Source organism: Hemicordylus capensis, chromosome 2, assembly GCF_027244095.1.
Source record: "Hemicordylus capensis ecotype Gifberg chromosome 2, rHemCap1.1.pri, whole genome shotgun sequence".
In the NCBI taxonomy this organism is placed as follows: domain Eukaryota; kingdom Metazoa; phylum Chordata; class Lepidosauria; order Squamata; family Cordylidae; genus Hemicordylus; species Hemicordylus capensis.
In genome coordinates, this window is record NC_069658.1 from 220,137,912 (window position 1) to 220,148,032 (window position 10,121).

A 10,121-nucleotide genomic window follows, 5' to 3' on the forward strand; every position below is an offset into this window, starting at 1 on the left:
TCGGGCTTCACGCTCGAGCAGGACCAGTGGGAGCGCGAGAGAGCAGGAGAGGGGGAACCAATCAAAGAAAGCGAAAGACGAGAGAGGGCGGTGGTTGCCTTAGCGGGGGCGGAGCTTCAGGCCGAAACGAAAAATTGCGCCTCAGTCTGGGGTGGGGGAGGGGAATAGGAAAGGCTGCAGAAGGGCGGGGTGGGGGCACCTCCTCCCCGAGGGGAAAATGGCGCCCTCCCCCAAAGGAAGAAGTAGTAAAAGGGCGCCCCAGGGCAGGGGAAAGATGCTCCGCCCCTTTTAAAAATTTAATAGTGAATTAAAATTTTTAAAAAACAACTTGTGTGTGTTTAAATAGTAGCAATAATAATACTGTCCCATGGGCCAGCCTTTGTGTGTGTTTCCCATCATCCTTTCTGGTGGCAACAGAAGACAGAGCGAAAGGCACCAGGGCTCATGGGCGCCTGCTTAGAGCCCTCCCCGGGGGGAGGAGACGGGCCCGATGCAAAAGGCGAAGTGGTTCATGCTTACCTGCCTAGAAGCCATATTTTATGTAAATACTTAATAGTTGGGTTTTAAAAAATTAAAATTTCCATCGCCCAGCCTGTGTGTGTTTCCCCCCATCATCCTTGATGCCAACAGAACAAAGGGGCCCAAAGGAGTGGGGGGGGGGAGAGGCCAGGGCCCACACCCACCTGCCAAAAAAAATATAACTTATGTAAAAAAATAGGGGTAGTTTTTTGTTTTGTTTAAGTATCTATCTAAAGTATCTATCTGTTTAAGAAAATAAAGTCTCCATTGGCCATTTTTCTGCCTGCACTTTTTCTTGTTTTTTAATGCAACTATGCAATCTTGTGCTAGTGAAATTTGCTCATTTAGTGCTTCGTTAGGATGTCAGTCAGTGGAGATTATTTCAGAGTGAACATGCATAAGAATTAACTGTGTGACTCAAAAACCTGAAGGCTTCCAACAGCGTTCACCAGCATAAGCAATGGATAAGTTAACAACAGTTTTAGTTGATTAATTGGCAGGGGCCAACTTTAAGTGGATGAACTTGCATTAAAGGCACACCTGTTTCTTTTCTGATGCTATTTTGTTTCTCTTGGGTTACTATACTAGGAAATTTATAGATATATTTGCATTTTTCTTTTCATAGCACACTACTTTGTTTATCAAATGAAAAGTCATCCTAGAGTTTCCCCAATATCTGCTAAAAAGGGACCAGCATTTAAGTTCAATTTAAATTTATTTAAGTTGGATAAGTTATTTAATAATCACATCAAGACAATTCACTACACCTTTAATTTAGCTGACAGACCAAAAATTTCTCATCCAGCCTTTTCTCTCCAAATCAACCATTATTTTTTCCCTTGCATAGGAGATCCTCAGATAGGGTGATGCACTGGTCGTGCCCGAGACAGAACTGGAATCACATGATTTGATGGTAGGCGTGGTTACCTCCTCACCCCAGTTCCAGTACTGTCTCGCTTGAGATAGGATCGCTGGGAGAGAGCTCTGGTCAGTCTTACCCTTTTTGATCTCATTCCTGCTTCTGTTCCCTTCCTCCGCAGCTCTCTCTTGTGTGCAAGGGTGGGAGGAAAGCAGGCCTCTTTTCGGCTTCTAAAAATTCCCTCCGAAATTGCCTTTTTATTTTCTAATTCTAATTGGCCTTCAAATTGCTTCTTTTTTCTTTCATTTATAATATGGAATCGGCGTATGCCGAAGATCTTATGCTAGCCTCCCTATCGGAGTCCGGACAGCTGCCGCAGTACCTGGGCAGCGATTCCCCCTCGGCGGCGGCTTCTTCCTGCTTATGGCTCGTTAGTGAGGTGACGACTTGCTCCCCGACTCAAACGGAGCACGCCCAACTGCCACCATTTTCGGCAGCCGTCTCATCGCTGCCTGAGCGTTCGGGGCAAGCTTGTTTGGAGCAATGCCCTGCTAAGGCTTCAAAAAAGACCCGCCATTTGCTCAAGCAACCCTCCTCCCCCAAACAAAAGAAGAAGGTTAAGGAGTCCACCCTTCTTATAGAGGGGCGCAAACGACTCAGTGAGCGCCTTCTAATTCAGGCGGTTTGCCGCCGATCAAAGGTTAAAGCGGGGAAGAATGGTGCGAAAGTGAAACCGCGCCAAAAGGAGAACGGCAAGAAACACAAAATGGAGGCTGTAGTCCGGAGCCCGGTGGGCAACCTGCCGGCTTCAGTCATCCCTCCCGATGGGAGCGTGGCGGTAGAGGGGGAACCGGCTGTCCCGCGCTGTCCCCCCCTCCCCCCCGCTGCTAGAGGTCCAGGAGCGTTCAGATCGTCCTTTTTCGCCCGCACCACCTACTCAGCCCGTGAGTACGGACCCCTTTCCTCCTCAAGCCACAGAATGGCTTAAAGCCTTTTTCCAACGGGGTTTCCACTTTGAGCCACCTGCGGCTCCGATTGCGCCCCCAGGGACTCACACTTCCCAGGCAGTGGGTACTACTTTGACTAGCCATGTGGTTGCAGCACCGGCCCAGGGAGGGATTCCCCCCACTACAGACACTGTTCCCAGGGGGAGAAAGCGCAGCAGGATCCAGGGAGGCGATCGACTTTCCTCCTCCTCCCCCGATTCTAGCCCTCGACGCAGGGCTATTCCACTGGGGGAACGCGGCAGGTTCCTTCCTAGACCCCCCCCACTCTCAGAATTTGGAATAGACGCAGGGACCACTCTTCCTCGTCCTCAGGCTCCCCTATCAGGAAACGCAGGCCCCCTCCTTCTAGGACCCCTGCCATTCCTGTACCTCCTATTCCTGCTATCCCCATCCCTGCCCCTCCCCTCCCCCCAGCCCCATCCAGGCCCCCGCCTCCATTGGACCCCTCATCTTCCTCGGAAGGGGGTTCTTCTAGTCCCCTGCCAGCGGTTCCTAGGGACTCAGATAAGGAACAGGGGGAACTCTCTGAGGAGGAAATTATGCCACCTATTTCCAATTCTACTAGGCTATTCTCCTCATCCGAATTTGATGTGTTACTGACTAAGGCCAAACGTGTTATTAATGACATTTCTTCCACAGCGGCTGCCCCTGCGGAGGCTACCTTTGATCAGCAAGTCTTTCCTCCTTCAGAGCCTACTACTCCTGTAGTCCCCTTTCCCCCCCTCTTCCATCGCGTTATGAGCTCAGAGTGGCAGAAGCCTACCTCATCCAGGCCTATAGGCAGCCTCCCGAAAAAACACTACAACCTTCCCACGGAGGTCTCCAAACTCCTGGCCACTCCCAGAGTGGATCCTCCGGTGGTGCAGATGGTCTCCGGGGCCCTGGTTCACTCTGAACACCAAGAGCAGTTGAAAGACCAGGAAGACAGGCGCTGTGATGTACTCCTGAAGAAAGCACATGAAGCCTCCGCCGCTACCATCAAGATGGCCACGACCAATTCCATCTTTGCTAGGGCCTCGGTTCTGTGGGCAAAGGAGTTGGTTAAACTCGTTCCTCCTGAACTCCCCAAGTTACGTCAAGGGATCAACAAGATGGCCAAAGCTGCAGCGCTAACTGCTGACTCCAGCCTGGACATTATTCAGCACTCCTCCAGAGCCCTAGTGGCGGGTGTAGCGGCCCGCAGAACGCTATGGCTCAAGCCCTGGAACGCGGATTCGAAGTCAAAGTTGGCGCTGACGTCTTCCCCCTTTGTAGGGGCCTCTCTTTTCGGCCCCGCCCTGGATACCATTCTCATTGATACGAAAGACAAGAAAAAAGTTATGCCCTCTGCTAGGCGGGACTTCAGACCCTCCTCAAGAGGGGGACATAGCTCCTTTCGTCCCTTTCGTCAGCAAGCTGGTAACTTCTCTCAGTCCTACCAAACTAGAGACTTCCGACCACTTTCCTACAGAGGCTTCAGCAGAGCCCAATGGAGACAACGATCTAGAGGACAGACCAGACCTACCCGCTCCGCCAACCCGTATTACAAGCAACGAAAACAATGACGCCACCCAGGTGGGAGGTCGCCTGACAGACTTCGCCCTCACCTGGCTCTCCACAACCACAGACAGCTGGGTTATTCAGACTGTTTCCGAGGGTTACTCGATAGATCTTGTTCCCCCCCCCCCCCCGCCATTCACGCTTCATCCCAACACCAAGATCTTCTATGCCACAGAAGCATCTTCGGATGCGTCTCGCACTGGATCATCTTCTTCAAATCAAAGCAATGGAGCTGGTTCCTCCATCCCAGAGATTCCAAGGGACCTACTCCATCCTTTTCCTGGTACCCAAAAAGGATGGCTCGTGGAGGGCCGTCCTGGATCTCAAATCATTCAACAAGTTTGTCAGAAAGAGGAAGTTCCGTATGGAATCTCTGCGCACCATAAAAGAAGCGGTGCAGAAGGGGGACTTCCTAGCCTCGATCGACTTAGCGGAAGCATACCTTCACGTTCCTATCCGTCCTGAGGATCGAAGGTTTCTCCGCTTTGCTTACGACGGCCAACACTTTCAATACCGAGCCCTTCCGTTCGGGCTGGCATCAGCTCCACGAGTATTCACAAAACTGATGGCTTCCCTGGTAGCCTTTCTACGCCTCCAGGGGGTGGGGCTCCACCCATATCTGGACGACATTCTTCTGAGAGCGCCCTCCAGACACCTAGCTATCAGGAACGTGAATCTCACTCTCAATGCCCTGAGAGACCACGGATTTGTAGTGAACGAAGCAAAGAGCCACCTGGCTCCATCCCAGCAGCTGGTTCACCTGGGGGTCCTCTTCGACACCGAACGGAACATGATCTCACTTTCCCCGGAACGCAAGGAGAAGATCACCAAACAACTCCGCCCTCTCCTCTCCAAACAGCAAGAGGACGTCATGAAGCTGGCCCAAGCGTTAGGTTCAATGATTGCTTGCTTGGATTGCACCCCGTGGGCGAGATGGCATTCCCGGCCTCTACAGTGGCTACTCCTGCCATGGCAGGATCAGATCATGGCGGCTCAGAGCCTCCAGATCCACATAACCCAGGCGGTAAGGGACTCGTTCCGGTGGTGGCTTTCGCCGGCACTCCAACAAGGCCTCCAACTGACGGAGCCCCGAAGGATCCTGCTTACAACGGACGCCAGCCTCATGGGCTGGGGAGCTCATTGTCTCGGTCAGATAACTCAGGGCGTCTGGTCAACATCAGAGGCCCCCACACCCATAAATTGGCTAGAGCTCCGAGCAGCCCGCCTGGCCCTCCTTCACTTTCAGCAAGACCTGCAAAATCACCACATCCTTCTTCGGACGGACAACGTCACAGTCAAGGCGCACATCAATCGCCAAGGAGGCACCAGGTCAGCGAGTCTGATGCAGGAGGCCGACCTACTTTTCCAATGGGCAGAACACAACCTTTGGTCCATTCTGGCAGAACACCTCAAGGGAGACAACAATCAAATAGCAGATTGGCTGAGCAGGGAAGTGATAGACCCGGGCGAATGGACCCTACACAAGGAAGTATTCCTTCAGCCCACGAGAGTCCTGGGCATGCCCCGAGTGGACCTCTTTGCCTCGAGAAGCAACACTCAACTCCCGCGGTTCTTCTCAAGGTTCCACGACCCCCGAGCAGAGGCCACGGACGCTCTCCACTCCCGGTGGCCAAAGGAGTTTCTATATGCCTTCCCTCCAGTCCCCATACTAATGAAGGTCATTCAAAAGATATGCCTAGAAAGGGCAGAGCTCATCCTGGTAACTCCCTTTTGGCCCCGATGGCCCTGGTTCCCAGATCTAGTCAACCTGGCGACGGCTCCCCCATGGCGCCTTCCCATCCGGCCGGATCTTCTACATCAGGGACCCCTCGCGTACCCAGATCCTCAATTAGCCGCCTGGAGGCTGAACGCACAATCCTAGCGAATAAAGGTTACTCTACCAGTGTGCAAAACACTATCCTGGCATCTCGTCGCCCGTCCACTATTCGCATATACCAATCTACCTGGTCCGCCTTCATGAAATGGGCCCACTCTCACAGTAAAGATCCAATGGCGTCCGGCATAGTGGAAGTTTTGGACTTCCTACAGACCGGGCTGGATATGGGCCTTCGACCCAGTACCCTCAAGCGCCAGGCATCGGCTCTTGCCTCAGTTCTTCATCTCTCCTCTATCGTGGCGGGCCAGTCTTCCTTACATCCTCATCTCTCCAGGTTCCTGCGAGGAGCCGTAAATTTAGCTCCTCCTCCGGTCAGACGCTTTCCATCATGGAACCTAAATTGGGTGCTCAACGCCCTAACCAAGGCACCTTTTGAACCGTTAAGCACAATTCCACTACGTGTCTTGTCTTTCAAACTATGCTTTCTGATAGCCATTACATCGGCTCGCAGGGTTTCTGAGTTAGCAGCTCTTTCAGCTTGTAAAGAGCTATGTACTATCCATTCTGACTCCGCAGTACTACGACTGGACCCTACCTTCCTTCCAAAGATCAATTCAACCTTTCACAGGGCCCAGGTCATTGTGCTCCCCTCCTTTTGCCCCTCCCCCGTCCACCCTAGGGAGAAACTGTGGCATAAGTTAGATGTGCGCAGAGCCTTGCGTACTTATATTCGCCGCACCAAAGATATCCGCTGCTCAGATGCCCTCTTTGTATCTTTTCATCACTCTACCCTAGGTAATGGGGTGTCTAAAACTACCTTAGCAGGCTGGATTAAATCCTGCATTCGACTAGCCTACGCGGCCTTAAACCTTCACCCTCCTGGGGGGCTCACTGCCCATTCTACGAGGAGCGCTGCGGCTTCCTCAGCTTTCTCGGCACATGTGCCACTTACAGAAATATGCAGAGCCGTTACATGGTCCTCTTCCACCCCATTTATCAGACACTACAAAATTCCCGATTTTTCTCAGGAGCAAGCAGCCTTTGGTCGCACGGTTCTACAACAGGTAGTCTGATCTCATCCTACCCATCCCGGGGTACTTCTCTTAGAGTGGGCAAGTCCCTATCTGAGGATCTCCTATGCAAGGGAAAAAGGAACATTGGTCTTACCGTGAAGGGTTCTTTTTCCTTGCACTAGGAGATCCTCAGCCCCGCCCGGATGTTTGTCTTGGTTGTGGACTACCTGTCTAAGAATCTTTGCCATACATATGGGTTGGTATTCCTCAGGGGTGTTTGGAGGTGACTGCTTTCAGGGCATTGGCATTACTATCTCCTCTCTTACCTTGTTCTATGTTCTTGAGTCTTGTCATTCCATTTAGTACAGAGCTCTCTCCAGTCACGTATCTAATCCTCGCTCGTCATCAACGGAACTGGAGTGAGGAGGTAACCACGCCTACCATCAAATCACGTGATTCCAGTTCTGTCTCGGGCACGACCAGTGCATCACCCTGTCTGAGGATCTCCTATTGCAAGGAAAAAGAACCCTTCACGGTAAGACCAATGTTCCTTTTTCACAAAATTGGGGTGGGGTGGGGTGTGTGTCTACTTTTATTTGGTGGTGTTTGAAATGTAATTACCATCTGCAGCACAAGGAGGTTGTTGCCGGTTTGTCTTCTAAGGAGAGAACAGATGTGGTTTTCTCAAATGATATCATGGTTTGTCAGGTAGTGGATTGCCCTTTCATTGAGGTTAATACAGAAAAAATGATGCTTCCATTGTGTCTGGAAGGGGATTTACCCTCTGAATATAATCATATTTTCAGATCCTCACCCCACTTTTAATTATCTCTTTTAACTCAGGCTTCAGGAACTAATACAACACTACAGACAGAGTTTTGGCAGAAGCAGAGACACACAGGATGAAATTTCCTTTGGGATGACTTGGTGTAGAGCCCACTACTATCTTTACTCAGAAGTCAGTCAGTCAGTCAGGGTTCCATAGCACCTATTCCCAAACAGAGGTGCACCTAGGTAATTTTGGAGCCTGGACCTAAAGGCCTTTGGCATGTACACGCACACACACACAGAGCCCACTGCAAGTTAAGCATCATTTTTTAACATATAGATTCTTGAGGGCACAAACCACACCACCCAGGACAAGAGGATTAAAGAGGATTTGGGGGACCCAGGGGGTGTGGAGGTCCTGGACTTTGACCCCAAAGTCCAGGTGTAAGTGCGCCTCTGTTCCCAAATAAGTGTATACAGAAGTAGCAGAGGGACAGAATACTTACTCTCTGTGACATTTTACTCAAGTTGTGGATTTAATGTCAGAGGGTTAGGGTTTACCAGGCCTCTTGCATTGTTGTTCCATTTAAAATTATTTCTAATGACATTTCCCACAAAGATAACATGAATATGTAATTAACAAATACTAATAAATATATAATGTTCACTTCTGAGACAGACATATATGACACAACCACTGAAAATGAAGGTTACCAGGAAAATTATATATCAGTGTATCAGTACATACAAAGATTTAGCCAAATGCTTTCCAAAAAGACTGAACGTCTAAGAGGGCTACAGGAAGGAAGAGGTGGGTCGAAGTTAATATGGGTCATGATAGGGATTACAAGAATGGCCTAACACAGGGTTGCTGTGAAATTTGTGCCATGTGAAACAGATTCTTGGTAGGCCACAAGATGAACATGAGCTATCAGTGTGATGCAGCTGATTTTTAAAAAGCTAATTAAATCTTAGGCTGCATTAACAAAGGCATAGTGTCCATATCGCAAAAACTGATTGATTAACTCTATCCTGCACTGGTCAGACATCACTTAGAATACTGTATCCAGTTCTGGGCACCACATTTTAAAGATAACATTGATAAACTGGAATGGGTTCAGGGGAGGATAACCATAAGAACAGCCCTGCTGGATCAGGCCCAAGGCCCATCTAGTCCAGCATCCTGATTCACACAGTGGCCCACCAAATACCGCTGTAAGCCTATAGGCACACATTCTCTCCTGCTGTGACTCCCCTGCAACTGGTATTCAGAGGCATCCTGCCTCTGAGCTTGGAGGTGGCCTGTAGCCCTCTGACTAGTAGCTTTTATTTTATTTATTTATTTATTTATTTATTTATTGAACTATTTCTGTACCACCCAAAACTTCCATCTCTGGGCAGTTTACAATGAAAATCATTTTTAAAATTAAAAAACGTTAAAAACCCAGTATTAAAAATTTAAAACTATAAATCTAATTAAAAGGCCTGGGTGAATAAATGTGTCTTCAGCGCCTTTTTAAAAGTAGCCAGAGATGGGGAGGCTTTTATTTCAACAGGGGGTGCATTCCAAAGTCCAGGGGCAGCAACAGAAAAGGCCCATTCAGGGGCGAAGCCACCATTGGGCCAACAGATTCAAAGAACCCGGGCCGTCGACCAATCAGGGGCCACGTCTTACGGCCCCGACACGCGCCCCCCCCCATGCCTGATGTCAGACACGGGGAGGCTAGTTTAGCTCCCAAGCAGGGGCCGCGCGGCCCCTTCGGGAGCTAAACTAAGGCTAGCGCTGCGTTCGCAGTGCCAATCAGGAGCGGCTCTTCCATGCAAAGGCAGGGAAAAGCCAGTCCTGGTTGAGTGCGGCTCCTTCAGGAGTTAAAAGGCAGAGCCGCTCCTGGGCTGTGCTGTGAAAGCAGCGCCAGCCTTAACTTAACTGTCGAAGGGTCCGCACGGATTTTTCCCATCTCTGTGCGGAATGAGTTTTGTTCTGGGTGGTAGTACCAAGGCAGCGTGCGTGCACATGCATTCAGAGTGGGGCCTTCCTAATTCAACCTGAGCGGGATCTAAAATTAACTGAGTGGATATCAGAAAACTTGAGAGCGCACACACGTGTGCATGCCTTAGAGCAGGGATCTTCAACGTTGGGCCCCCAGATGTTCTTGGACTTCAACTCCCATAATCCCCAGCCAAAGGCTGCTGGGCCTGGGGATTATGGGAGCTGAAGTCCAAGAACATCTGGGGGCCCAACATTGAGGATCCCTGCCTTAGAGGGAACAATGCCTACTTCACTGTCCAGTGAAGGGTAAGGAGCCTTTCCACGTCCCCCATATTAATCCCTCTGACAAAGCAGACCTTGACCCATGAGATCTTCTGTTGCAATACATTTTGTCCTTAAGGTGCTACAGGATTTCTGAATTCAAAGGTTTCTATATACAAATTATTACAATTGTCTAGAATTGTATGCTAATGCTTAAGGCCTCTCAGCCAAGTTAAGAGTGCTCGGAAACACAGAGTTTGAGGTTATTTTGGAGGCCATCTAGTCCAACCCCCTATTTGATGCAGAAAATCCAGAGCTAGAGAGCATC